The sequence below is a fragment of the Erinaceus europaeus genome, chromosome 7, assembly GCF_950295315.1.
Source record: "Erinaceus europaeus chromosome 7, mEriEur2.1, whole genome shotgun sequence".
In the NCBI taxonomy this organism is placed as follows: domain Eukaryota; kingdom Metazoa; phylum Chordata; class Mammalia; order Eulipotyphla; family Erinaceidae; genus Erinaceus; species Erinaceus europaeus.
The window spans coordinates 28,359,687-28,385,787 of record NC_080168.1 but is presented as its reverse complement, the minus strand read 5'-3'; positions in this window follow the sequence as shown (position 1 = coordinate 28,385,787).

The following is a 26,101-nucleotide window of genomic DNA, read 5'->3' as shown; positions in this document are numbered from 1 at the left end:
TAATCGAGAACAGGCAATCTCCTGTGTGATAATGAACTAATGTGTGTTGTTGAGGTGGTCTGGTGTCAGGCTGCACCGCGGAGAAGAGAGCGGACGTCCAGAGCAAAGGGGTACACAGATCTTTATTATAGGATGGGGGGGGGAGGTTTGGTTCAGACCACGTGGAGCCAGCCAGCAATGGCCGACCACGGGGGGAGAGCAGGGAGCGAGACCTCAGAGAGGGAGAGCCGAGAGCCCAGAGAGAGCGAGGGGAGGGGTGAGGGGGCTTTTTATTGGGCGACAACCAGGGGTGACGTGTAGGGCCAGGATTGGTTGAAAGGGGGCACTCTAGGATTTAGCGAGGCATAGGAAAACCTGGGGGCGGAGCCAGGATTGGTTGAAAGGGGGCACTCTAGGATTTAGCGTGGCATAGAAAAACCTGGGGGCGGAGACTGCATCAGAATAAGTCCTCAGCAACATCTCCTCCTATCCCTTTATATCTAAATGGACACAGTAAAGAAAAATGGAGCATGCTTAAATGTTTTAGAGGAATGCCATGCTCAGGTGGGAAGATGTAGGACTTTCTGTGGAGGAGGGAAGGCTTAAATGGCTGCCAACCTTGTGAGATTTAAATGTCCTCCTGTGCTCAACCCCTCTTCAGAGAGAGAGACTTACCTGGAGAGATTCATCTCATAGGTTTAAGCGCAGCCTGCTCAACCATCTCTTCACAGTATCTCTACATCTTTTCTGTCTATCTAGTAATTGCATAAGATGTACAAAGTCTATAAAAGACTATCATGGGGCAGAAACCTTTTGGACATAAGCCTAAGTGACATAACAAAATAGGAAGGGACACGAAGGGGAGAAGTAAAAGTCAGTGGGGTGTGAAGGGAAGGATTGGTGTGTAAAGGAACATTCCCTGCTTGAGTGGGGAAAAGGGCAAGGGTACATAATGAGGGGGCGGCAGGAGGCATGACCCACCAAACAGAGGGGCTATTTGGCATTGTATAGTCCTCAAGGCAACAGTCTGTAAAGTCTATGAATTACTCAGGATTAGTCTATGAAAAACCAGCAGCGTGAAGGGAAATAAGCTGCTTCAAAATTGTGTAAAATGTATATAGGGTATGTCAGAAAGTCCGATACAAGTCTCAGTCCGAAGTAGATGGCTAGGGGAGGAATTGGCAGGGGATGCAACGCTGCATGAGGGAGGTCAAAATTTTAACAACAAATGGCGCCCACGTGGACCTGACCTGCGCATCTCTCAGATAAGTAAAGACAATTTGGCTACCTATGCACGATGGCCTTCTCTTCTGCTTGTGAAGAGATCTCCAAAGGCCTCTGCTCTTTCTTCACGAGACTGTTTTGCTGTTTCTGGAACATTTATCTCTGGACCACTCTGTGGTTTCCACTCGCTTGGGCGAACTCAGAACAGCCAGCGGGAAGAGCCAGCGGGCGGGAGGCAAGGCACGGAGCTGCCGTTTCCACCTGGTTAAACAGTCAGCCAGCCGGCTGCGCCCAGACAACCCCGCGAACTGCGCCCGCAGCCCCACAGCCCGCAGGAGGCCTACGCCACCATGCAAGAGCCTGATGCCAGCTCGCTAGAGCCCGATGCCAACATGCTGGAGCCCGATGCCAACATGCTGGAGCCTGAGGCCAGCCCACAGGAGCCGGCTCTCCACCGCGTGACGCAGGGCACTGGACGCGTGATCCCTCCACACTGCTCGGCCACTGCGAACAGGGCAGCAGACATGGCAGGGCCATGGGGCAGGGCCGCGGCGGCCCATCATGGCCGCCACCCCTGGGCACCTAGGCTCACGCCTTCTGCAAAGCTGGCCTGCCTGCCCTCTTTCTATAAATTCTGGAACCATCCCGGGCCTCCCGGACCCCCGGGCTCCCTGCCGAAACTGGGCACACGAGATGTCCAGCCGCTGGTCCGGTCTGAAGGCAGACAAGCTGGAGTACGCAGAGATTTGTGCAGAGATCGCAACCTGCAATTCCTAGAAGTGGAGCTGCGCGGGAAGCCACCTCCGGATGGTGAACCCCCCCCCAACAACTAAGACAGTACAGATTTAAATTCGTGTTTAAAATGACATGTCTTCATAACAAAGGTTTCTCTCCTCGTGTATTAATGACTATGTTTATGTGTATGTTTAAAGTTTGGTAAACAGTAGCTTTAAGGCTAAATTCTTACTAGTCAAAGATAAATGAAAAAGGTTTTCAACGTAATTCTCATAAAGATAAAAATTAACTTACATTTAAAGTCTGAGGTAAAAATTAGTTAACAATCAATATATTTCAACTAAGTTGGTCTAAACAAAAGGTTAAATAGACTTGTTGATATGTAAAACACTACCTTCTCTATTAGAAATGGTAGATCGCACAATGGCTATGCTAATTATTCTCATGCCTGAGGTTTCCTCTCCGGCCCACACCTAGGGTGTGTCTCCATCTTGAATGGGTGTAACAAAAGGTTAAAAGACGTTGTTGATATGTAAAAGTCTCAAATTCCTTCTCTATTAGAAATGTTAGATCGTGCAGTAGATATGCTAATAACAAGTTTTGCTTCATAGTAAGTAAGTTGCAGCCAGCTGCCTTTGGGACCCTAGGCCGTTCCCCGCCCCCATGCAAATGCCCGTCGAGGCAAGTAGCCCCCCAGAGGCAAGAAATGTTTTTTTTTTCAGATATGGCCCCCTCAGGCCTTCCCTTGGCAACATGCTGGTTTTGGTTATATATGTTTCTGTTCACCCCACACCCTTGATACTATAGTCATTTAGTTAAAAAGAAAAGGGGGAATTGTCGTATGCTTTACATTGGCTTGTTCTAGCCCTCCCCCTCCAAGAGAATTGGATGAGTCCTGTTAATTTCGCGGGCCTGCTTGGCCCCGCCCCAAGGGACCCTGGGAGAGGGTTCCGGAGTCCGAGAGTTCCTGAGTTCCCCAGTGACAGAGTTCCTGAGGTCCGGAGTTCGAGAGTGCGAGGGTGCGAGAGTTTAAGAGTTCGAGAGTAAGAGAGGGTTCCTGAGTCCGAGAGTTCTTGAGTTCCTGAGTTCGAGAGTTTCAGGGTTACAGAGTAAGAGAGAGTGCCAGAGAGACAGAGTTCCTGGGTTCCTGAGCTCCAGAGTAAGAGAAAGAGTGCTTGCGCCGCCGCAAAGAGAGCAGAGTTCTGTTTGGTGATTAGTTTGTCTTAGTTTATGAATAGTTCCTCCTGAATAAAGAAATACAGCTTCCCTGCCCAGCCGTTGTCTCCGCGTCTCTGTTCACCACCGTGAAGCTAGCCGGCCCGGCAAGAGCCTCCGAAATTTTAACAACAAATGTGGAAGACATGTGTTTCTTCAGCACTGAAAATAGATTGTAGCCAAATATCAAATTTAGGGAGATCCCAGAAAGACTGTTTGTGTGTGTTGTGGGACTGAAGACATTGTCTCCATTCTATGAAGCTGGTGGCATTAATGTCTCCATGTGTGTTTCTTGTGTATTTTCATGTATATTCATCACCCAGAGTTGTAGTTTCAGGGCTCCATGATCCTGGGTCCATACTCCCAGAGGGATAAAAGAATAGGAAAGCTATCAGGGGAGGGGATTGGATATGGAGTTCTGGTGGTGGGAATTATGTGGAACTGTACCCCTTTTATCATTCTTGTCATTATTTTCATTTTATAAAAAAAAAAAACCTGGGGGGGAAGGGGTTGATAGCACAATGGTTATGCAAACAAACTGTCATGCCTGAGGCTCATAATAATTAAAAAGGGGAGTCTAGCGGTAGCGCAGCAGGTTAAGTGTACATGGTGCAAAGCACAAGGACCGGCGTCAGGATCCCAGTTCAAGTCCCTGGCTCCCCACCTGCAGGGGAGTCACTTCACAGGCGGTGAAGCAGGTCTGCAGGTGTCTCTCTTTCTCTCCCACTCTCTGTCTTCCCCTCCTCTCTCCATTTCCCTCGGTCCTATCCAACAACGATGACATCAACAACAATAATAACTACAACAACAATAAAAACAGCAAGGGCAACAAAAAGGAAATAAATAAATAAATATTTAAAATAATAATAATAATTAAAAAGAAAGAAAGAAAAAAGAAAGCCTGCCTCCTTTTCTCCATCTGTAGACAGAGCAATTCAAATCAGGACATTTGAAAGCAGATTGTTGGGAGCAGAATTCTCTGCCAGGACATGTCTACTCTGGGTCCTTTCCACGCTAAGAGCCCTGCTAGCCTGTTCCCACCCACCAGTTACCAGGATGCTACACCACATTCCGTGAGTGCCTGGAAGACTCAAGGGCAAGAAGACAGGACAATAATGGGGCTAAGTGGTGGCACACCTGGTTGAGCTCAGATATTCTAGGGTGCAAGGACCCAGGTTCAAGCCCCCACTACCCACCTGCAGGAGGGGGGGAAGCTTCACAAGCAGTGAAGCAGGGTTGCAGATGTCTCTCTTCTCTCTCCTTTTCTATCTCCCTCCTCTCTCATTTTCTCTCTGACTCTATAAATAAATAAATCAATGTTTTTCAAAGGAAGGAGAAGAAGATAGAGAAGGAGACAGAGGAGAAAACAGGACAACACAGATACCTAAGTCCAGCTGGGCCTCACTGGGTCCTGGTGTCCAGCCTGGCCCCAGTCCTCAATATGGGGTGAGGTGACCCTGTCCTAGTCTCACCCCCACATCCAAGCTCCCTCCCTGCCCTGGAAGGACAGAGCACAAGTTATCACCGTTAGCATGAGTGGATGTGGAACACAGCTACCAAGTGACTGAAGAACAGCAAAAATATGACACTCTCCACCACCACCAAAGATGTCTTTAGCCAAAGATTCGTTTCACAGAAAGGGCCCCAGAAGCAGAATGAAGACCATCTCTCAGATAAAGGAATCTCCTTGGAGATAGAGAAAGCTAACCCTGGTCTGCACACCTTTTCCCCTTTTGCTAACCTTCCTGATCGACTCCCTATTTCTTCTTCCGACAGTCCACTGTGTTAACCCAGCTATTTAAAAGGGGATGTCTGCGTACACGTGGAGAGGTACTCAGGATCACTGAATCACTCTCAAGTGTACAAGAAGTATACATGTTAATGATAAATTTCCCTTTGTCTTTTTCTGCTCAGTCTGCTTCCTGCTGGTTGATTTGTCTATCCTCTGAAGACCTAGAAGGGTCCACCATCGTCACTAAGTGGTCACCCTAAGTAGTCAGATGGAGTCTCTCCAAGCACTTCTGGGACCATGGCTACCTCCACCCACCAAGAGTAAAGAGCTTAGAAAAGGGACAAAGCCTGGGGCCCTAGTCAGGGAGTCCTGGGACTCACACACAGACACAATGGGCCCGGACCTCTAACAGATCCCTCTCGCCACTGTCACTGCTCATCTCCATCAGGAACAATATAATGGACCTCTTTGTGGGACCCTATGGGACCTTGTGGATCAACAGTGGTAGGGAATGTTCCATTCTCCTAAGGGAGCTTGGACAACATACTCTAACTACTACCTGAGGGAGATGGGTCCTGAAATTAGTGCAGCCTGAAATGTTCCTAGCCGTGACCACAGAATGTGAGCTCAGACCTACAGGGATGCAGAAGTTACACAGGCTCCTGTGCTAAAAATGGGCCCCAGATCAAATTGGTGGGGTTTACAGTGAATAATATTTATATATTTTTCCCATATTTAAGAGTTACTCTCTTTCCTGACCCAGCTTTCTAGTCCTTCTTCCAACTATGATACCATCTCCCTAGACGATACCTTGGGTCCACCTGCATGCTAGTTGTAATACTCAGGCAAAAACTAGTAAATTCATGGGCCCCTTGGAATGTACCTAAAATAGACCTACTAGCTTTTTTCCAAAATTGAGACCCCAAATTTCATCTGCAGTATTCTTGCCTTTGGGTTCATAATTAGTCAACAATTTGTTATGTTTTATATCTTAACTTTTTTTTCAGTCACCAGGTTCCAGATGATGCCAACCTGACTTCCCTGGGCAGACTATCTCACCAATGTGAGGCCCCACTTCCCCAGAGCCCTACCACTCTAGGGAAAGAGAGAGACAGACTGGGAGTATGGATCAACCTGCCAACGCCCATGTTCAGTGGAGAAACAATTACAGAAGCCAGACCTTCCACCTTCTGCACCCCATAATGACCCTGGTCCATGCTCCCAGGGGGATAAAGAACAAGAAAGCTATCAGGGGAGGGGATGGGATATGGAGTTCTGCTGGTAGGAATTGTGTGGAAATGCATCACTCTCATCCTATGGTCTTGTCAATATTTCCATTTTGTAAATAAAATTTTTTAAAGGTGAGAAATAAGGAGAGAGTTGAGCAAGTTTAGGAGGAAGAGACAAAGTACTTATAAGATCACTCCCCATTGAATCAGGACCTGAAGTTAAACTTAAAATGATCTGGGGAGATAGCACAATGGTTATGCAAAGAGACTGGCAAGCTTCAGGCTCTGAAGTCCCAGGTGCAAGCCTCAGCACCACCATAAACTAGAGCTGAGCAGTGCTCTGGTTTAAAAATTTTTTTAAAAAAAGAAAGAAAAGAAAAGAAAGAAAGAAAGGCAGGCATAAAGTTAAACTTAAAATAAGTCACCTCCAGACACAGTCTGCATTAATTTAAAAAAGAAAGAAAGAAAGAAAGAAAGAAAATAAAGTTAAACTTAAAATAAGTCACCTACAGACACAGAGTCACAGTTCCATCCCATGGCTGAATTTCTTTTTTTTTTAAATATTTATTTTATTTATTTATTCCCTTTTGTTGCCCTTGTTGTTTTATTGTTGTAGTTATTATTGTTGTTGTCGTTGTTGGATAGAACAGAGAGAAATGGAGAGAGGAGGGGAATACAGAGAGGAGGAGAGAAAGATAGACACCTGCAGACCTGCTTCACCGCCTGTGAAGCGACTCCCCTGCAGGTGGGGAGCCGGGGTTCGAACCGGGATCCTTATGTCGGTCCTTGTGCTTTGCGCCACCTGCGCTTAACCCGCTGCGCTACAGCCCGACTCCCTCATGGCTGAATTTCTAAGCAAAACTCTAAGGACTGAAGCTTTTATCCAAAAAAAAAAAAAGCAGCTTTTTTGATCACTTGCCTCATTGCTAAACTCAGTGATTAAAAAAGAAAAAAGGAAGAAAGAAAGAAACAAACTTATAAGACAACTTCAGCTATCTCAGAAAATCACCCTAAGCAAAAGAGAAACACAAAAAGGAAACAACATAGGAAGAGAGACGTGCTGAAGTACTCTCAGCTCCCAAAGTAATAATGTCTAATGCCTTCTCCTCCTCCCCTCCTCTTCTGGCTTTTCCGCCTCAGGCCCTTATCTGCCTTCTGCCACTCAGGCCCACTCAGAGGATTCTATCTACAGATGGACATTGTACTGAATACTACAAAACAGGTTCTTTTTCTACTAAAAGGAATTCAATAAACGTGAAATACATAAAAGCCGGTGCTTATAGATTTTTATTATGATTCTTTTCATCCCAGCTTTAGAAAGTGCTCTGATGCTGGGAGAAGTAAAACCAATATATCTAACAGGGCAAGATGAGATGTCAAAAAAGCAGAACACGAGAGGGTGTTCTACACAAAACACAATCCCAGTCAAAAATAAAAACCCTACCATTCACAGGAGTCAGATCCAAGCTCAACACCCCACCCCAACCCAGCTCACAAGCTTGGAGGCAACTCACTTTGCACTGGTCCTCTCCGTGGGGTTAGGTACCCCTGGAGGTAATGCCCATGAACTGCATCACTTATGAATGTACAGTGAAAGTGTGTCTTTTTCCTCAGGTGGTGGTGATCTGATATTCCTAGAGATTGATGAGGGACTTGAGTATCAGCAGAGAACGAGACAGATGGCAGTTGTGACAATAAATGATCGTAATGTCTTCCCATGTCTCAACCTTAACAATTTGAAGGTCTGACAACCCAGCAGAAAGTTAGAATTATTGGGGAGGAAGAGACCTTGGGAAAGAGCAGGTCGTCCATCAGACTAGATGTGCCACTCTTGCCAGCACCTCTGTATTCTGGACTCATCAGTTCTGGGACGCCTTCCTCCTTGCCTGGGGTGGGTGGAGATTGGGGGGGTGGGCGTCAAAGCTTCAGACTCCAAGGCAGAAAAAGAAAAAAAAAAAAAAAAACAGTGAGTTCAGAGGTCTTTAGTAGAGATGCGGGGAAGCTGAAGAGAAGCCATTGATTGGTCAAGGCCTGGTGGGGCGGTTCAGAGCTCTGTCCCGGCAATAGAGGGCGCTCTGGTCACAAGTAGCAGGTGGAAGGGAACCTGGTCTTAACACACTATCACTCAGACCCAGCCCTCTGTACCAACCCTCCCTACCCTGATTTTTTTTTTTTCCTTAGAGCACATATTCTAAACAGCCTGTCTCCTGGAAGCTAAGCCAGGGATTACTACATTTTTAAAAGACATATTTGAATTTTTTATTACCTTTATTTATTTACTGGCTAGAGACTGTCAAAAATCAAGAAGGAAAAGGGAAGAGAAAGAGCAACAGAGAAACACCTGAGCACTGCGTCACCACTCACAAAGCTTTCCCCCGGCAGGTGGTGATGGAGCTCTCCAACCTGGGTCCTTGTATATTGTAACATGTACGATCAACCAGGTACACCACCACCCGTACCCTAAAGATATATTTTAGGGGCCAAACAGTGGTGCACCTGGTTAAGCGCTCACATTACAGTGCGCAAGGACCCAGGTTCAAGCCCCTGGTCCCCACCTGAAGGGGGGAAGCTTCACGAGTGGTGAAGCAGGACAGCAGGTGTCTTTCTGTCTCTCTCTGTCTCTATCTCCCTCTCCCTTCTCAATTTCTCTGTCTCTTTCCAATAATAAATAAAAAATTTAAAGCTGTATTTTATTTATTTTTTATTTATTCCCTTTTGTTGCCCTTGTTTTATTATTAGTTAATTACTGTTGTTGTTATTGATGTCGTCGTTGCTGGATAGGACAGAGAGAAATGGAGAGAGGAGGGGAAGACAGAGAGGGGAAGAGAAAGACACTTACAGACCTGCTTCACCACTTGTGAAGCAACTCCCCTACAGGTGGGGAGCCGGGGCTCGAAGCGGGATCCTTAAACCCGTCCTTGCTTTGCGCCACCTGCGCTTAACCTGCTGCGCTATCACCCGACTCCCAAAAGTTGTATTTTAAAAATTACATTGTAAGTAGGGCCTCACATATGCAAAGAATGCACTCTACCGACTGTCATCTCTTCTCCCTGACCTCTCGGTTTAGAACTCCCTCGTCAGGAGTCGGGCGGTAGCGCAGCGGGTGAAGCGCACATGGTGCTAAGCCCAAGGACTGGTGGAAGGATCCCTGTTCAAGCCCCGGCTCCCTTTCTGTAGCTGGGTCACCTCACAAGTGGTAAAACAGGTCTCCAGGTATCTAGCTTTCTCTTCCCCTCTCTGTCTTCCCCCTCCTTCTCTCTATCCAACAACAATAGCAACAAAAGGTTAAAAAAAAAATTAATAGCCTCCAAAGAGCCGTAGAATTCCTTCCTTGCAGTCAGGCGGTGGCACACCTGGTTAAGCACACACATTTCAGGGTTCAAGCCCCTGGTCCCCACCTGGAGGAGGAAAGCTTCACTAGTGGTGAAGCTGTCTTCCTCTCTCTAGCCCCCCCCAAAATTTTTCTGTCTTTATCAAATAATAAATAGAAGGATTTTTTTTAATGTTAAAAAAAAAAAAGAATTCTCTCCGATTCACAGATTCTAGAATCCTAAGTATTCCAACCAAAGCACTAAAGAGACTTTTTTTTTTTCCTGGCTCTAGTTCTTCCTCATATGTAGGCCCCATTACTCGTGAAACTTACTTGTGTCTTAATTCTCATTTCCTTTTAAAAAAGACAACCTGGGCAGGGGAGATAGCATAATAGTTATGCAAAAAGATTCCCATGCCTGAGGCTTTGAAATCCCAGGTTCAATCCTCTGTCCCACCATAAACCTGAGCTGAGCAGTGCTCTTGTTAAAAAGAAAGCAAAAAAGAAAAGAAAAAAAAAAAAAAAAACGGAGGTCGGGGGAGCAGGTAGCACAGCAGGTTAAGCGCACATGGCGCAAAGAGCAAGACCAGTCGTAATTATCCCGGTTCAAGCCCACGGCTCCCCACCTACAGGGGGGTCGCTTCACAAGAGGTGAAGCAGATCTGCAGGTGTCTATCTTTCTCTCCCCCTCTCTGTCTTCCCCTCCTCTCTCCATTTCTCTCTGTCCTATCCAACAGCGACGACGACAGTAATAAGAACAATGATAAATAACAAGGTCAACAAAAGGAGAAAAAGTAATCTTCCGGAGCAGTGGATTCAGTGTAGGCACCGAGACCTAGCGCTAACCCTGGAGGCAAAAAAAAAAAAAAAAAAAACTTGTCTGAGAAAGCAGAATCTATCCTACATTCACAAAGATTTTTTTTCCTCTTTTTTTTTAATTGGGTAATTAATGTTTTACATTCAATAGTAAGTACAATAGTTTGTACATGCATAACATTCCCCATTTTCCCATATAACAATACAACCCCCACTAGGTCCTCTGAATCCTTCTTGGACCTGTATTTTCCCCCCCCACACACCCCAAAGTCTTTTACTTTGGTGCAAAAATTCCATTTCAGGTTCTACTTGTGTTTTCTTTTCTGATCTTGTTTTTCAACTCCAGCCTGAGAACGAGATCATCCCATATTCATCCTTCCATTTCTGACTTATTTCACTCAACATTTTTTCAAGGTCAATCCAAGATCGGCTGAAAATGGTGAAGTCACCATTTTTAATAGCTGAGTAGTATTCCATTGTGTATATATACCACAACTTGCTCAGCCACTCATCTGTTGTTGGACACCTGGGTTGCTTCCAGGTTTTGGCTATTACAAATTGTGCTGCCAAGAACATATGTGTACACAGATCTTTTTGGATGAATATGTTGGGTTCCTTAGGATATATCCCTAGGAGAGGGATTGCAGGATCATAGGGTAGGTCCATTTCTAGCCTTCTGAGAGTTCTCCAGACTGTTCTCCACAGAGGTTGGACCAATTTGCATTCCACAAGCAGTGTAGGAGGGTTCCTTTGACCCCACACCCTCTCCAGCATTTGCTGCTGTTACCTTTTCTGATGTATGACATTCTCACAGGAGTGAAGTAGTATCTCATTGTTGTCTTTATTTGCATTTCTCTGACAATCAGAGACTTGGAACACTTTTTCATGTGTTTCTCAGCCTTTTGGATCTCTTCTGTGGTGAATATTCTGTCCATGTCCTCCCCCCATTTCTGGATGGGGTTATTTGTTGTCTTGTTGTTGAGTTTGGCAAGCTCTTTATATATGTTGGTTATTAAACTCTTGTCTGCTGTATGGCATGTAAAGATCTCCCATTCTGTGAGGGGTCTCTTGGTTTGTGTAGTGGTTTCTTTTGCTGTGAAGAAGCTTTTTAATTTGATGTAGTCGCATAGATTAATACTTGCCTTAGTCTTCTTTGTAATTGGATTCGTTTCATTGAAGATGTCTTTGAAATTTATGAGGAAAAGAGTTCTGCCAATATTTTCTTCTAAGTATCTGATAGTTTGTGGTCTAACATCCAAGTCCTTGATCCACTTGGAATTTACTTTTGTATTTTGTGAAATACAGTGGTTCAGTTTCATTCTTCTGCATGTTTCAACCCATTGTTTCTAACGCCATTTGTTGAAGAGACTCTGCTTTTCCCATTTAATAGTCTGAGCCCCTTTGTCAAAGATTAGATGTCCATAGGTGTGGGGGCTCACTTCTGGGCTCTCAATTCTATTCCACTGGTCAGTGTGTCTATTCATGTTCCAGTACCAAGCAGTTTTGATGACAACAGCCCTATAATACAATATGAGATCTGGGAGTGTGATGCCTCCGGTTCTGTTCTTTTTTCTCAAGATTGTTTTGGCAATTCTAGGTCTTTTCTGGTTCCAGATAAACATTTGTTGCATTTGTTCTATTCTCCTAAAAAATGTGCTTGGGATCTTGATGGGGATAGCATTAAATTTGTATATGGCTCTGGGTAGTATATTTATTTTGATGATGTTAATTCTACCAACCCATGAACATGGAATATCTTTCCACTTCTTTGTGTCTTTTTCAATTTCCTTGAGTAGTGACTCATAATTTTCAGTATACAAGTCTTTCACTTCTTTGGTTAGGTTTATTCCTAGATATTTTATTGTTTTTGTTGCTATAGTAAAAGGAATTGATTTCTGGATTTCAATTTCTTCTAGCTTAGTGTTTGCATAGAGGAATGCCACTGACTTCTGAATGTTAATTGTGTAGCCTGACACCTTACTGTATTTCCTGATGATTTCCAAAAGCTTCTTGCTGGATTCCTTAGGTATTTCTGTGTATACTATCATGTCATCTGCAAATAGGGAGAGTTTGACTTCTTCTCTTCCAATCTGTATGGCTTTAATTCCTTGCTCCTGCCTGATTGCTATGGCAAGAACTTCCAACACTATGTTGCATAATAATGGTGATAGTGGGCAGCCCTGTCTAGTACCTGACCTGAGGGGAAATGCTTCCAGTTTTTCACCATTAGTATGATGTTGGCTGTAGGTTTGCTGTATATAGGCTCCACTATCTTGAGGAATTTTCCATCTATTCCCATTTTTTGTAGTGTTTTGATCATAAAGGGATGTTGTTTTTTGTCAAAGGCTTTCTCTGCATCTGTTAATATGACCATGTGGTTTTTGGTCTTGCTTTTGTTGATGTGGTGGATCACATTGACTGATTTATGTATATTAAACCAACCTTGCATGCCTGGGATAAACCCCACTTGGTCATGATGAACAATCTTTTTAATATACTGCTGTATCCGGTTGGCTAGAATTTTGTTCAGTATTTTAGCATCTATGTTCATCAGAGATATTGGTCTGTAGTTTTCTTTTTTGGTTGTGTCCCTGTCTGCTTTTGGTATCAGAGTGATGTTAGCTTCATAAAAGCTGGCAGGGAGTATTCCAGTGTCTTCAATCTTCTGGAAGACTTTTAAAAGTAGAGGTATTAGTTCTTCTTTGAAGGTTTTGTAGAATTCATTTGTAAAACCATCTGGTCCAGGACTTTTATTTTTGGGAAGATTTTTGATAACTGTTTCAATTTCATTAGCTGTGATGGGCCTGTTCATGTTATCCACTTCCTCTTTACTTAGTTTTGGAAGTTGTTAGGTATCTAGGAAATCATCCATTTCTTCCAGGTTTTCTACCTTGGTGGCATATAGTTGTTCATAGAAACCTCGCATGATATGTTGAATTTCCGCGGTGTCTGATGTGGTATCTCCTCTTTCATTTACTATCCGATTTATTTGGGTCTTCTCCCTTTTTTGTTTTGTGAGTCTGGCTAAAGGTTTGTCGATTTTGTTCACTCTTTCGAAGAACCAACATTTACTTTCGTTGATCTTTTGTATGGTTTTCTTATTCTCAATGTTATTTATTTCTGCCCTAACTTTAGTGATTTCTGTCCTTCTGGTTGCTTTAACACAAAGATTGTTAATAGCATCTTTGTTATTGAAATTAAAAAAAAAATTTTTTTTAAAGGAGCAGTTATTTGTAGGTTTCTTGTCTTCTTTTTTGTAAGGTTATATTCTCTCATTTGGGTTTTTTATTTATTTTGTCCTATTTTGTCACTAGAGCACTGCTCGGCTCTAGCTTATAGACATCAGAGTCTCAGGCATGGAAGACTTTTTTCTTTTTGGTTTGGTAAAGGGACATCCACGACGATTGGCAGCAGGGCATGGCTTTTCCACGCGCTGAAAGTCAGCGAACAAAACAACAGGCAGGGAACAAAAGCACTGCACCTATGCCTCACAAAGGTTAGGTTTACAATAAATGGCTGCAGGGGGGGGGCTCCAATCCGGCCGTGCGGTTGGTGGTGGCTCCTTATAAAGTGATCGGGCCCCGCGCGCCGCGATTGAATAGCTACTTTTTTCTTTTTAATTTTTTATTATCTTTATTATTTATTGGATAATGACAGCCAGAAATCGAGAAGGAAGGAAGGTGGTGTGTGTGTGTGTCTGTGTGTGTGTGTGTGTCTGTGTGTGTGTGTCTGTGTGTGTGTGTCTGTGTGTGTCTGTGTGTGTGTCTGTGTGTGTGTGTGTGTCTGTGTGTGTGTCTGTGTGTGTGTCTGTGTGTCTGTGTGTGTGTGTCTGTGTGTGTGTCTCTGTGTGTGTGTGTCTGTGTGTGTGTGTGTCTGTGTGTGTCTGTGTGTGTGTGTGTCTGTGTGTGTGTCTGTGTGTGTGTGTCTGTGTGTGTGTCTGTGTGTGTGTCTGTGTGTGTCTGTGTGTGTGTCTGTGTGTGTGTGTCTGTGTGTGTCTGTGTGTGTGTCTGTGTGTGTGTCTGTGTGTGTCTGTGTGTGTGTGTCTGTGTGTGTGTCTGTGTGTCTGTGTGTGTGTGTCTGTGTGTGTGTGTCTGTGTGTGTGTGTCTGTGTGTGTGTCTGTGTGTCTGTGTGTGTGTGTCTGTGTGTGTGTGTCTGTGTGTGTGTGTCTGTGTGTGTGTCTGTGTGTGTGTCTGTGTGTGTGTGTCTGTGTGTGTGTGTCTGTGTGTGTGTGTCTGTGTGTGTGTCTGTGTGTGTGTGTCTGTGTGTGTGTCTGTGTGTGTGTGTGTGTGTGTCTGTGTGTCTGTGTCTGTGTGTGTCTGTGTCTGTGTGTGTCTGTGTGTGTGTGTCTGTGTGTGTGTGTCTGTGTGTCTGTGTGTGTGTCTGTGTGTGTGTGTGTCTGTGTGTGTGTGTCTGTTTGTGTGTCTGTGTGTGTCTGTGTGTGTGTGTCTGTGTGTGTGTCTGTGTGTGTGTGTCTGTGTGTGTGTCTGTGTGTGTGTGTCTGTGTGTGTGTCTTTGTGTGTGTGTGTCTGTGTGTGTGTCTGTCTGTGTGTGTGTCTGTGTGTGTGTCTGTGTGTGTGTCTGTCTGTGTGTGTGTCTGTGTGTGTGTCTGTGTGTGTCTGTGTGTGTGTCTGTGTGTGTGTCTGTGTGTGTGTGTCTGTGTGTGTGTCTGTGTGTGTGTCTGTCTGTGTGTGTGTGTGTGTGTCTGTGTGTGTGTGTGTGTCTGTGTGTGTCTGTGTGTCTGTGTGTGTGTGTCTGTGTGTGTGTGTGTGAGAGAGAGAGAGAGAGAGAGAGAGACCTGCAGCACTATTTCACCACTTGTGAAGCTTCCCCTCTGCAGATGGGAAACCAGAGGTTTGAACCTGGGCCCTTGAGCATTATAAAATGTGCACTCAACCAAGTGTGCCACCACCCAGCCCCCATGGAAGACTTTTTGCACAAACATTATGCTACCCCCTCGACCCCTGATTTCTTTACAATGTCTAAAATGCATGATCTGAGTCATAAGGTGTTGGGAACACAGCTCACGGTGTGAATAATGAACTTGGAGACATAATTAGTATACAGCTGATGTCAGCCTGAGGAGTGTGCTGCTGATTTACATAAACCCATAAGAGATTGTGGGTTGATAGAAATGTCTGCCAGTAATCTCTCTCTGTTCTAGTTCCTGCTCTCAGTTCCAGCTCTCTTTTCCGGGCCTCCTCCCTAGGACCCCCAAGCCACTTCCCCACCCCCAGCCTGTCCCAATCACGTGTATCCAAGCTCTGGCTTATAGACTCATGGCCCCCGCCATTATGACAAGCCTATCACTGCTCCATTGCCTATTTAGCTGTACCTAACTAAACTATAATGTAATAAACCTCCCATTTGTTTAAACACCAGGCAAAGCCATGTTGAAGTTTCTTTTTTTTTTAATTATTACAATAAGTGTTTTAAAATTTAACAAATTGAGGCCGGTGGTAGCACGCCTTGTTGAGTGCACATGTTACAATGCGCAAGGACCCAGATCTGAGCCCCTGGTCTCCACCTGCAAGGGGAAAGCTTCACAAGTGGTGAAGCAGGTCTGCAGGTGTCTCTCTGTTTCTCACCCTCTCTACTTCTCCCTTCCCTCTCAATTTCTGACTGTCTCTATCCAATAAATAAAGATAATAAAAAAAATTGAACAAATTGCACAGCTGAAGGGGGGTTAGATTACAAAAGCTAAAGCATAATGTCCTGAGTATGATCCCAACACCTAATATGCCACAGTGATACTCAGGACCCCCCAGATCCCCTTTCTCTTGTGAAATAAATAAAATGTTTTTTTATTGAATTGCCTCTTCTTTTTTAAATTTTTAATTATATTTATTTATTTGGATAGAAACAGCCAGAGATAGAGAGGGAAGGGGGTGATGAGGGAGAAAGACAGAGAGACACCTGCAGCCCTGCTTCACCACTTGTGAAGCTTTCCCCCTGCAGGTGGGGACCAGGCTCAAACCCAGGTCCTTGTGCACTGTAACATGTGCGCTCAACCAGGTGCACAAGCACCGGCCCCCAAAACAAAATGTTCTGGGTTTTTTTAAATATTTTATTTATTTATGAGAAAGATAGGAGGATAGAGAAAGAACCAGACATCACTTTGGCACATGTGCTGCCGGGGATCGAACTCAGGACCTCATGCTTGGGAGTCCAAAGCTTTACCACTGAGCCACCTCCCGGACCACACAAAATGTTTTTACTTGGATAACTTCTTGATTTAATTTCTCCAATAAAAAATATAATTGTTGTGCTAACAGAAGATTGGCCTTGATAGAATGCCAGCAAAAGAATAGAGGCAGATTAAGAGAATATATTAATCAAGAAAGAATGAAGTACTTTTTTTTATCTAATTTAAGCCTCCAAGTCTCCCGTCATTAGGACAGACATAGAAATAAACCCAGACCTCATTAAAACAAGACAGAATCTGATGTCCAAAGTGATCCAAAGCTTTATAGTTAATTCTCAAAGGGACACAGCTCCTCCACTTGAACAGAACAAAGCTTCCTCCCAGTGACAATCCAAGGATTATAGCATGGCCACACTCTGCCATCTGGTGGACAAACGTGAACATTCTGCCAAGAGACGGAAATGAACCAATGAGTAATGTAAACTTCAGATACCCTGAGCAAAGTAGTTTTCACAAATCTACTATAGCAGTGAGCCATCAGAGCTGGTAACCTGAAAAATAAATAAGTAATTAAATAAATAAATAAGTAAATAAATAAATGTAGTTTTGAAGAAAGCTTTTATTTCTCTAAGTCTCACAGGCATGAATGGCAGGGCTCTAAATTGCTTGCTGAGATGAGCCTATTACCAAACAGGTCCAGAGGAACAGTGGCCATTGCCTGCAAGTGTCTTTGAGGAGTTGTACACACTGACCATCTGTCTACACCATGCATGTCTCTATTAGTGGTCAAATGGACAAACAGATCATTTATTACCACTGCAGGTGATGGATGTTTTATACATATTGAAGATTTGTGACAGCCCAGCATCCAGATAGTTTACGATTTCACTCTGTAACTCTGTGTCACATTCAGTGAAGGCATGCACTTTGTTTCCTGGTCATAATGTTATCTCACACTTAATAGATTATACCATAGTATAAACATTAGCTTTTATGTGTGGGAAGAAACATTCCCATGACTCACTTTATTGTGACAGCTGCTTTATTGGTCAGAACCTGAACCCAAAGTACCTCCAAGGTGTATCTGTTGCTCATTTGTGAATGCACTGAAATAGTTGTGGAGGGGCTGGGCAGTGGTGCACCAAGTTGAAGGCACCATTATTATGTGCAAGGAATGGGGTTTGATCCCCCCCATACACACACACCTAGAGTGGGGAACGCTTCATGAGCAGTGTTTCTCCTTCTCTCTATCTCTCCTCCCCTCTCAATTTCTCTCTGTCCTAGCAAATAAAATAGAAAAGAAAAAATGGCCACCAGGAGCAGTGGACTTGTAATGCCAGCACCAAGCCTCAGTGATAACTCTAGTGGTAGCATAAATAATTAATTTAATAAGTAAATATAGTTGTGATCCACATGGGTCCTTCCCAAAATCTGGTTTATGAAATTCCAGTCTGAGAGACAGTTTACAAACTGATCACAGAAATTTATAAAATGGACTATGATTCCACCCAACTTTCTCTTTCCTCTAGCACTTTTATTTATTTATTCATTTATTTCTTTTTCCCAGAGCACAGCTTAGGATCTGGTTTATAGTGGTGCTACTGTGACTCTGAGATCCCAAAGTCTCATGCATGAAAGTTTTTTTTTGGCGCAAAGCGCAAGGACGGAAGTAAGAATCCTGGTTTGAGCCCCCAGCTCCCCACCTGCAGGGGAGTCACTTTGCAGGTAGTGAAGCAGGTCTGCAGGTGTCTGCCTTTCTCTCCCCCTCTCTGTCTTCCCCTCCTCTCTCAATACCAATAATAACCACAACAAGACTACAACAACAAGGGCAACAAAAGGGGGAAAAAATGGCCTCCGGGAGCAGTAGATTTATGGTGCAGGCACTGAGCCCCAGCAATAACCCTGAAAGCAAAAAAAAAAAAAAAAAAAAGGTTTTTTTTGTTTGTTTTATTTTGTTTTGCATAATGGCTGTGCTAGCTCTCCAGGCCTTCGTCACTGTTGTTGTTGTTTTTTTTTTTTAAGCTGTATTGATTTTATGACTGAGAAAGAGACCAGAGTTCCACTCTGCATATGTGGTACCTGGGATCGAACCTGGAATCTCACATATTCATGATCTGTACTTCTTAGCCACAGGGTCTCCTCCTTGGCATCCTTAACTTCTCCCTCTTCAATGAGTCATAAAGTTTGTTAGTTTATGAAAACCATAGAGAAATCATGCAGCATTACTTCCATTTCTTAAGTTTCTTGGACTTCTTTTTTTTATTTTTATTTATTTATTTTCCCCTTTTTTACTGCCCTTGTTTTTTATTGTTGTTGTAGTTATTATTGTTGTTATTGTTGATGATGATGTTGTCGTTGTTAGGACAGAGAGAAATGAAGAGAGGAGGGGAAGACAGAGAGAGGAAGAGAAAGATAAACACCTGCAGACCTGCTTCACTGCTTGTGAAGCAACTCCCCTGCAGGTAGGGAGCCGGGGGCTCGAACCCAGATCCTAAGACCAGTCCTTGTGCTTTGCACCACATGCGCTTAACCCGCTGCACAACCACCCAACTCCCTGGACTTCTAATTAGAGGGTGGTTTTGGTTTTGGTCTTTGTCTTGTTTTAGAGCCCTTTTGTGTGTGTTATCTAGCCCCCCTTTTATTAGGGGGTTAATGAATTTCAGAAACCCATGTTTAGAAGCACACTCAGCACTACCACTAGTTAAAGAATATTTTGGAAAGTCATTTAAACTCTTGATGCTTTTTTTTCCCCTTAAGTGTTCAGTTCCTGGGACCTCAGGTGTCTCAAGAATGAAAGTCCATTGCTCTACTAAGAGTATTATCTCCCCAGCCTCGGAATGTCCTCTTTTCAGATATAAACTAAGAGTGAAAATAAGAAGAAAAGCATATGTTTTATTTTAACCAACTCTAGGCTCTGCTGTTGCTTTTCCATACGGATGACCAGGGCTTAGAACAAGCCTCCCCAAGAATCAACACTTTGGCATGTAAATTATTTTGAGCAAAAGGCAATCAAGATCCTGAAACCTTAGGAGAAACCTTGCTATTCCCTTAACTACCTGGAAGAATTTAGATAGGAAGGGCATGTTTGTAATGAGACTTATTCCCAGAAATAACTTTTTTATGACCCAGCTCTATGATGGAGCAAACATCTAATTACCAAAACATCTGTTCTTATCCTCCTGTGAATTAACCTCATTCTCCTCTGGATCGCCAGGTTCCCACTCCATTCCTCAGCTCAGGCTGGTGCCAGCCCTTCGTCTTACCCCTCCTATCCATGTAGAATTCCTATATTTATGAAATCTCTTTTGCTTTTCTCCTTTTAATGTAGGTCATGTCAATTTAATCATTAGACCTTGAAGGGCAAGAAGAAGAATTTCCCTCCCTAACACAATCAACTCACAGCCGTCTATATTGTAGATTATCTGAAGTCATTCATTTGTGACCACTCCTTAAAATGGCCAACTGACAATACTCATTTATCGCCTCTCCCTCCTCACACCCAACTAGGCTATGAAGGAATGATCAAATGGTACTAACATCAAAGGGAAAGAAGAATAGGGGGAAAAGACAGCCAACAATACCTGGTTTCAAAAAAAAAAAAAAAAAAGCAATGTGGATGATGAAGAATAGTAACTGAATTGACAGAATAAGGAAGCTAGCTTTAAGATGGGGTACCAATAGATTATATTTTCAATATGACCTTGCCTTTCTTCCATCAAGAAGTGTAGAGGCTCAGGAGTTAGCCCGCTGACACCCTGAATCTGATACCCAGCATCCCATAAGAGCAATAAAGACAAAAGCGGATGGTGATCTGGGAGGTGGCACACTGGATAAAACACTGGATTCTCAGGCATGAGGTCCCAAGTTCGATCCCTGGCATTGTGTGGGGTGCTCTGGTGTCTAAAATACCCTCATCCTGCTTTATTTCATTCAGGGTAATGATCTGGTTCACCCTGTCTTTATTCTCCCATGCTAGAATATAATCTCCATAAGGTCAGAGACTTTATCTTATTAACCACTATATTCCCAATACCCAGAGCAATATTAGGCAGATAAAGGGCATCCAGTAACTATCTGATAGATAAGTACAGTAGTCCTCTTATGCCTTGATTCACTTTCCATAGTTTCAGTTGCCTGTGATCAACAGCAGTTCTCAAATCTGATGCCAATGAGAGTTCTTGAGAGTCACAATCATATAGCTTTTACTAAAATACACTGCTTTACTAAAATACATAGTTCTATGTTTATGATTAGTTATCACTGTCAATCTTTTACTGTACCTAATTTATAAATTAAACTTTATCATAGGTGTCTTTATTGGATAAGGATATATATATATATATGTTTATTGGATAAGGATATATATATATATATGGGTTTATTGATAGAACCATCTGCAAGTATTGCTGTTTAATAAACAGATCAACTAATCTTTAATATGTACTAGAGGAAAAATTGTCTGGGAGTAGTACTAACCCTGTCATTGACATGGAACACTTAACAATAGAGGTTGTCACAAAGTAACCCCAGTAAAAAGCCCTAGAACATAAGTTTAATACCCTATGGCAGTTTGTTTTGTCAAACTTTTGCTTAATATTTACAGAAAGCATTAATATTCTGGAATTACTAGAGCTTATGCTCGATGGATATGTACATATACTTTAAACAAAAACTGTGTATTCAAAACCATTTATTTCTGTGGGGGAGATAACATAGTGGTTATGCAGAGACTCTCAACACTGAGGCACTAAAATTCCAGGTTCAGTCACCCACACCACCATATGCCAGAGCTGAGCAGTGTTCTGGTTAAAAAAAAAAAAAAATATATATATATATATATATATACATTCTGATTACTTTGAATTAGACTATAATAAAATTTAATGTTTATTTATTACTACATAATATTGAAAATAATTCACTACTTAGCTTATTTAAACAATTTTGATTAACCTACAATTTCCCTCTTCTGTGAGATATATTAACAATAAATGAAAAATAAATAAATAAAACAATCAGGAAAAAAAATAGGACCAAAAGCAGTCAACACAAGAAACAGAATAAAATTTCAACAAGTATTAATTAGTTTTCCTAGAGAGGTGTGTAGCATCCAACTAACAAGAATTGGAAGAAATTGAGAGTGATATAAAAAATAAACAAATAATAATAAGAGTTCTCACAAAGTAAAAATGTGCTGGCAGGTGGGGGCAGATAGCATAATGGTTATGCAACAAACTGTCATACCTGAGGCTTTGAAGTCCCAGGTTCAATCCCCCACACCATCATAAGCCAGAGCTGATCAGTGCTCTGGTTTTAAAAAAAAAAACGTGCTGGCTAAAATTTAAGAAATCCAATAGAAGGCTTATTAGGTGATGAGGACAAGATATTCCAGAAAGTCAAACCAAAGTAAAATGGAGGTGTGAGGTGCTAGAGAATCAGCCTAGGAGTTCTCATATCTAATAGAAGTTCCAAAAAATTAAGAACAGAGAAAAGTGAAACATAGCAGTGAAAGGAAGTCTCATGGGTATCAAACCAGCTGAGCTGGCCCCAGAGAGTAGGGACTCTCACAGCAAACGCAGGACGGTCAGACAGGTGTGTGAAATGTCTTTGAGTATTTTAGAGAAAACATTACACATTTTGTTAGAGGTATCTGTTTAGACAAGGTGTGTGTGTGTGTGTGTGTGTGTGTGTGTGTGTGTGTGTGTGTGTGTGTGTGGTAGGTCCAGAGAAACAAGAAAAATGAAAAGAGATTAATTATTAACGCTAGGGAAAACAAAGCATTGTGCAATATAAATTGACAATCAAGCTAGACGACTCACTTGACTCCCCCCACCCCCAGTTGTGCTCTCACGGAGTTGAAAGGATGAAGGACAGAGAGATTATAGGAAAATCAATTTTCAGCATCACAACAGGAAACCAAAAACCATGCCCAAAACAGATTATTGGGTTAGGCAGACTTCACAGTGAAAACATGCATGCTTTGCATGGGTGAGGCCCTGAGTTCGATTCCCCACACTACAAAATATGGCAGAGTGGTGATCTAGTCACATGTAAAGTTTCTCAGAATATAACTAAAATGTAATTAAAAGGTATATTATTCTAAAGAAGGAAGTAAATATAGAAGAAACAACCATAAGGCTCTATAATACGACAGCTGAAAATTAATGTTTCTCTTTATCAGTCTCTTGGTAATCATGGTATTTTCAGCTACATGCATGCATTTCTCTGATACAAACATGAGTGGTACATTTAACATAAAAAGGCAGTACAGAAAGAATACATGAAGAGGTCTCAGCTAGTGAGATGTTTGGATATTCTTGGCCTTTCTTTTCCACACTTTGCAAATTCTCTGCAATAAGAATGTATTTATAGTGAAAAGGTTCCAACAAATACTTTGGAAGAACCTACTTACAGATATTTATGCCAAAGTGACGGTCCCAAAATGTCTCTCTCCCTCTCTGTCTCTCCCCCTCTACCTCTCAATTTACATTACTCTCTGGGAAAGTAAAATAACTAAAGTAACTTCAAATGCTGAACCTCGGTTCTCTCCGTGGAGACTGATACATTGACACATGCCCTGAACTTGCCAGCACTCTCGATTTTATGTCATTTAAAGTGTGAAGCATTTGGCTTGGGACGTGGCTCAGTGGACAAAGACTTGGATGCACAAGCATAATGCTTGTACTTGGATTCCCAACACTTTATGTGCCAGAGTGATGCTCTGGCTCTTTCTCCCCTTCCAGACCATGTCCAGAAATCAAGGCCATTTATAGGCAGGTGCACTTGTAAGAACACTATCAGTCCTCCCCAAATAAGACCAAAATACACACCACTGCCTCCTCCCTCTCTTGAGCAGGGACAGATTTAATCTTATCAGAGATGCTTTTTCAACTGTGATTTAAAAAAAAAAAAGTCTTATTTCCCAATAAAAGATGGCAATGGTAAAAAAATAAATAAATAAAATACAAACCTAGTGAGAAAAAACAACTTGACAAGTGTTGTCCAATGCTAAAAATAAAGCAAGAGGTGTTAGTTTCCTAGTATTAAGGAGACTATAAAATGCTTACAGAAAGTTCAACATATCAGCGTGACATTTGTTGGAAGGAATGTACATTATATCTAACTGTCACATCACAGCAGAAATAAAAGATGTAGCAATGTGTTCAGCTGAGTTGTTTGGTTAGGCTTTACTATTGTTCTGGATGGTGTAAAGTCAGTAGATCAGGAGAAAACTGCCATTGAAAAGACAATTTAGGTCCAGGTGGTGGTGCACAAGGACCAAGGTTCAAGCCTCCACTCCCCACCTACATTGGGGACACTTCACAAATGGTAAGGCAGGTCTTCAGGTGTCTATCTCTCTCCCTGTTTTTCTTTCTTCCTTTCTTTTTTTTACCAGAGCGCTGCTCAGCTCTGCCTTATGGTGGTATGGGGGATTGACCCTGGGACTTTGGAGCCTCAGGCATGAGAGTCACTTTGCATAACCATTGTGCCTCCTACCTTCTCCCTGTCTCCCCTTTCTCTCTCAATTTCTCTCTGTCCTATGAAATAAAAAGGAAAAAATGGCTTCCAGGAGCAATGGATTCATAGTGCAACTCAGAGATCCCCAGCGACTGGAGGGGGGGAAAAAAAGGGGACTATTTATAATCTATATTCATAGTTTTGTTTTGTTTTGTTTCCTCCAGGGATATCGCTGGGGCTTGTATGACTCCATTGCTCCTGGAGGCCATTTTCCCCATTTTGTTGCCCTTGTTGTTGTTGTTATTGTTGCCATTGCTGTTGTTGTTAGATAAGACAGAGAGAAATTGAGGAAGTGGGGAAGACGGGGTTGGGGGAGAAAGATACCTGCAGACCTGCTTCACCACTTGTGACACGAGCCCCTGCAGATGGGGAGTCAGGGGCTCCAACCAGGATTTTTTTGCAGGTCCTTGCACTTGGTGCCATGTACACTCAACCCTCTGCGCTACCGCCTCGCTCCCCTATTCATAGTCTTATACTCATAACAATGCCAGACAGGGAAGCACCAAGGTTTGCTAGGAGACAGAAGAGGGGCCATGGGTAAGCACATTCACTGGGGTCTTTGAGGGAAGAAATGGGGGAAACAAATTGGCAGATTTAAGAATCAATCAAATTGATGAGGTTTACAGTCAACAATATTTACACACCTTTCCAATATTTGGGAGCTACTCTATCCCCTGATCCAGCTTTCTGGTCCTTTTTCCATCATCTCCCTAGACAATAACTTGGATCCACCTGCATATCAGATGTCAGGCTGTCAGGCTCAGGAAAAAAAAGTTTCTTTTGGAGGTGATAAAAATGTTCTAAAATTAGATAGTGGTGGTTGTACGAGTCTAAGAATATAGTTAAAAAATGCATCTTATATTTTAAAAGGGACCTTTATAACATTTGAATTAAATCTAGATGTGGCTGGGTTTTGTTTTTTGTTTCTTTTTTTTAACTTTTTTTAAATATTTATTTATTCTCTTTTTGTTGCCCTTGTTTTATTGTTATAGTTATTGTTGTCTGTCTTCGTTGTTGGATAGAACAGAGAGAAGTGGAGAGAGGAGGGGAAGACAGAGAGGGGGAGAGAAAGAGAGACACCTGCAGACCTGCTTCACCGCCTGTGAAGGGACGACCCCTGCAGGTGGGGAGCTGGGGGCTCAAACTGGGATCCTTACATGGGTCCTTGCACTTTGCGCCATGTGCGCTTAACCCATTGCGCTACTGCCCAACTCTTAAGTTTTTGTTTTTTTAAATAGGAACGTAGGAAGTGAGTCAACAGGTGAGCACATGACTTCCATGTGTCAAACTTTGAGTTCAATTCCAGCACCACTTGGGACAGCACAAGGACAACACCCAAAGAGGTGTTGTACAGATGATAAAGTATACTCTGGTCTCTCTTCTAAAAACATAGACTAGATATTTGGCTGTGAAGGCCACTCAGCAGTGTGGTACATATATGAGACTCTGAATTAATTCCTAGGTATAACAAATTAAAAAAAATAAAATTATTTTATTATAATAAAATAAAATTTAAATGAATTTGAAGAAATAAGACAGGTGGTACAAGGGTCTCCTAAGATTCAGAGAGGTGAATTGACAGAATGAGTGGACAGGACAGTGGGGTGGAAGGCTGGAGCTCAGCCCAAGGGGAGGGGTTTTGGTAAGAAAGTCAGGTTTCAGGGGCAGACAGTGGTGCAACCAGTCAAGCGCACATATTACCAAGCTCAAGGACCAGTGTTGAAGCACCCCACTCCACACCCACAGGGGGTCCACGTCACAAGCAGTGAATCAGGTTTGTAGTCCTCCACACCACCTTAAACCAGAGGTGAGCAGTCCTCTGGTAAAAAAAAAAAAAAAAAAAAGTTAGACTAGGCTAACAGATGATATCCAGTAGGTGGGGTATAGGAGATACTTTTTCTTAATATTTATTTTACTGATTAGTAAAAGAGAGAAGGGAGTCGGGAGGTAACATAGCGGGTCAAGTGCAGGTGGCACGAAGCATAAGAACCGACATAAGGATCCCGGTTTGAGCCCTGGCTCCCCACCTGCTGGGAGGTCGCTTCACAAGTGGTGAAGCAGGTCTGAAGGTGTCTATCTTTCTTTCCCCCTCTGTCTTTCCCTCCTCTCTCCATTTCTCTCTGTCCTATCCAACAACAATGATATCAACAACAACAGTAAAATAACAAGGGCAACAAAAGGGAAAATAAATAATTAAAAA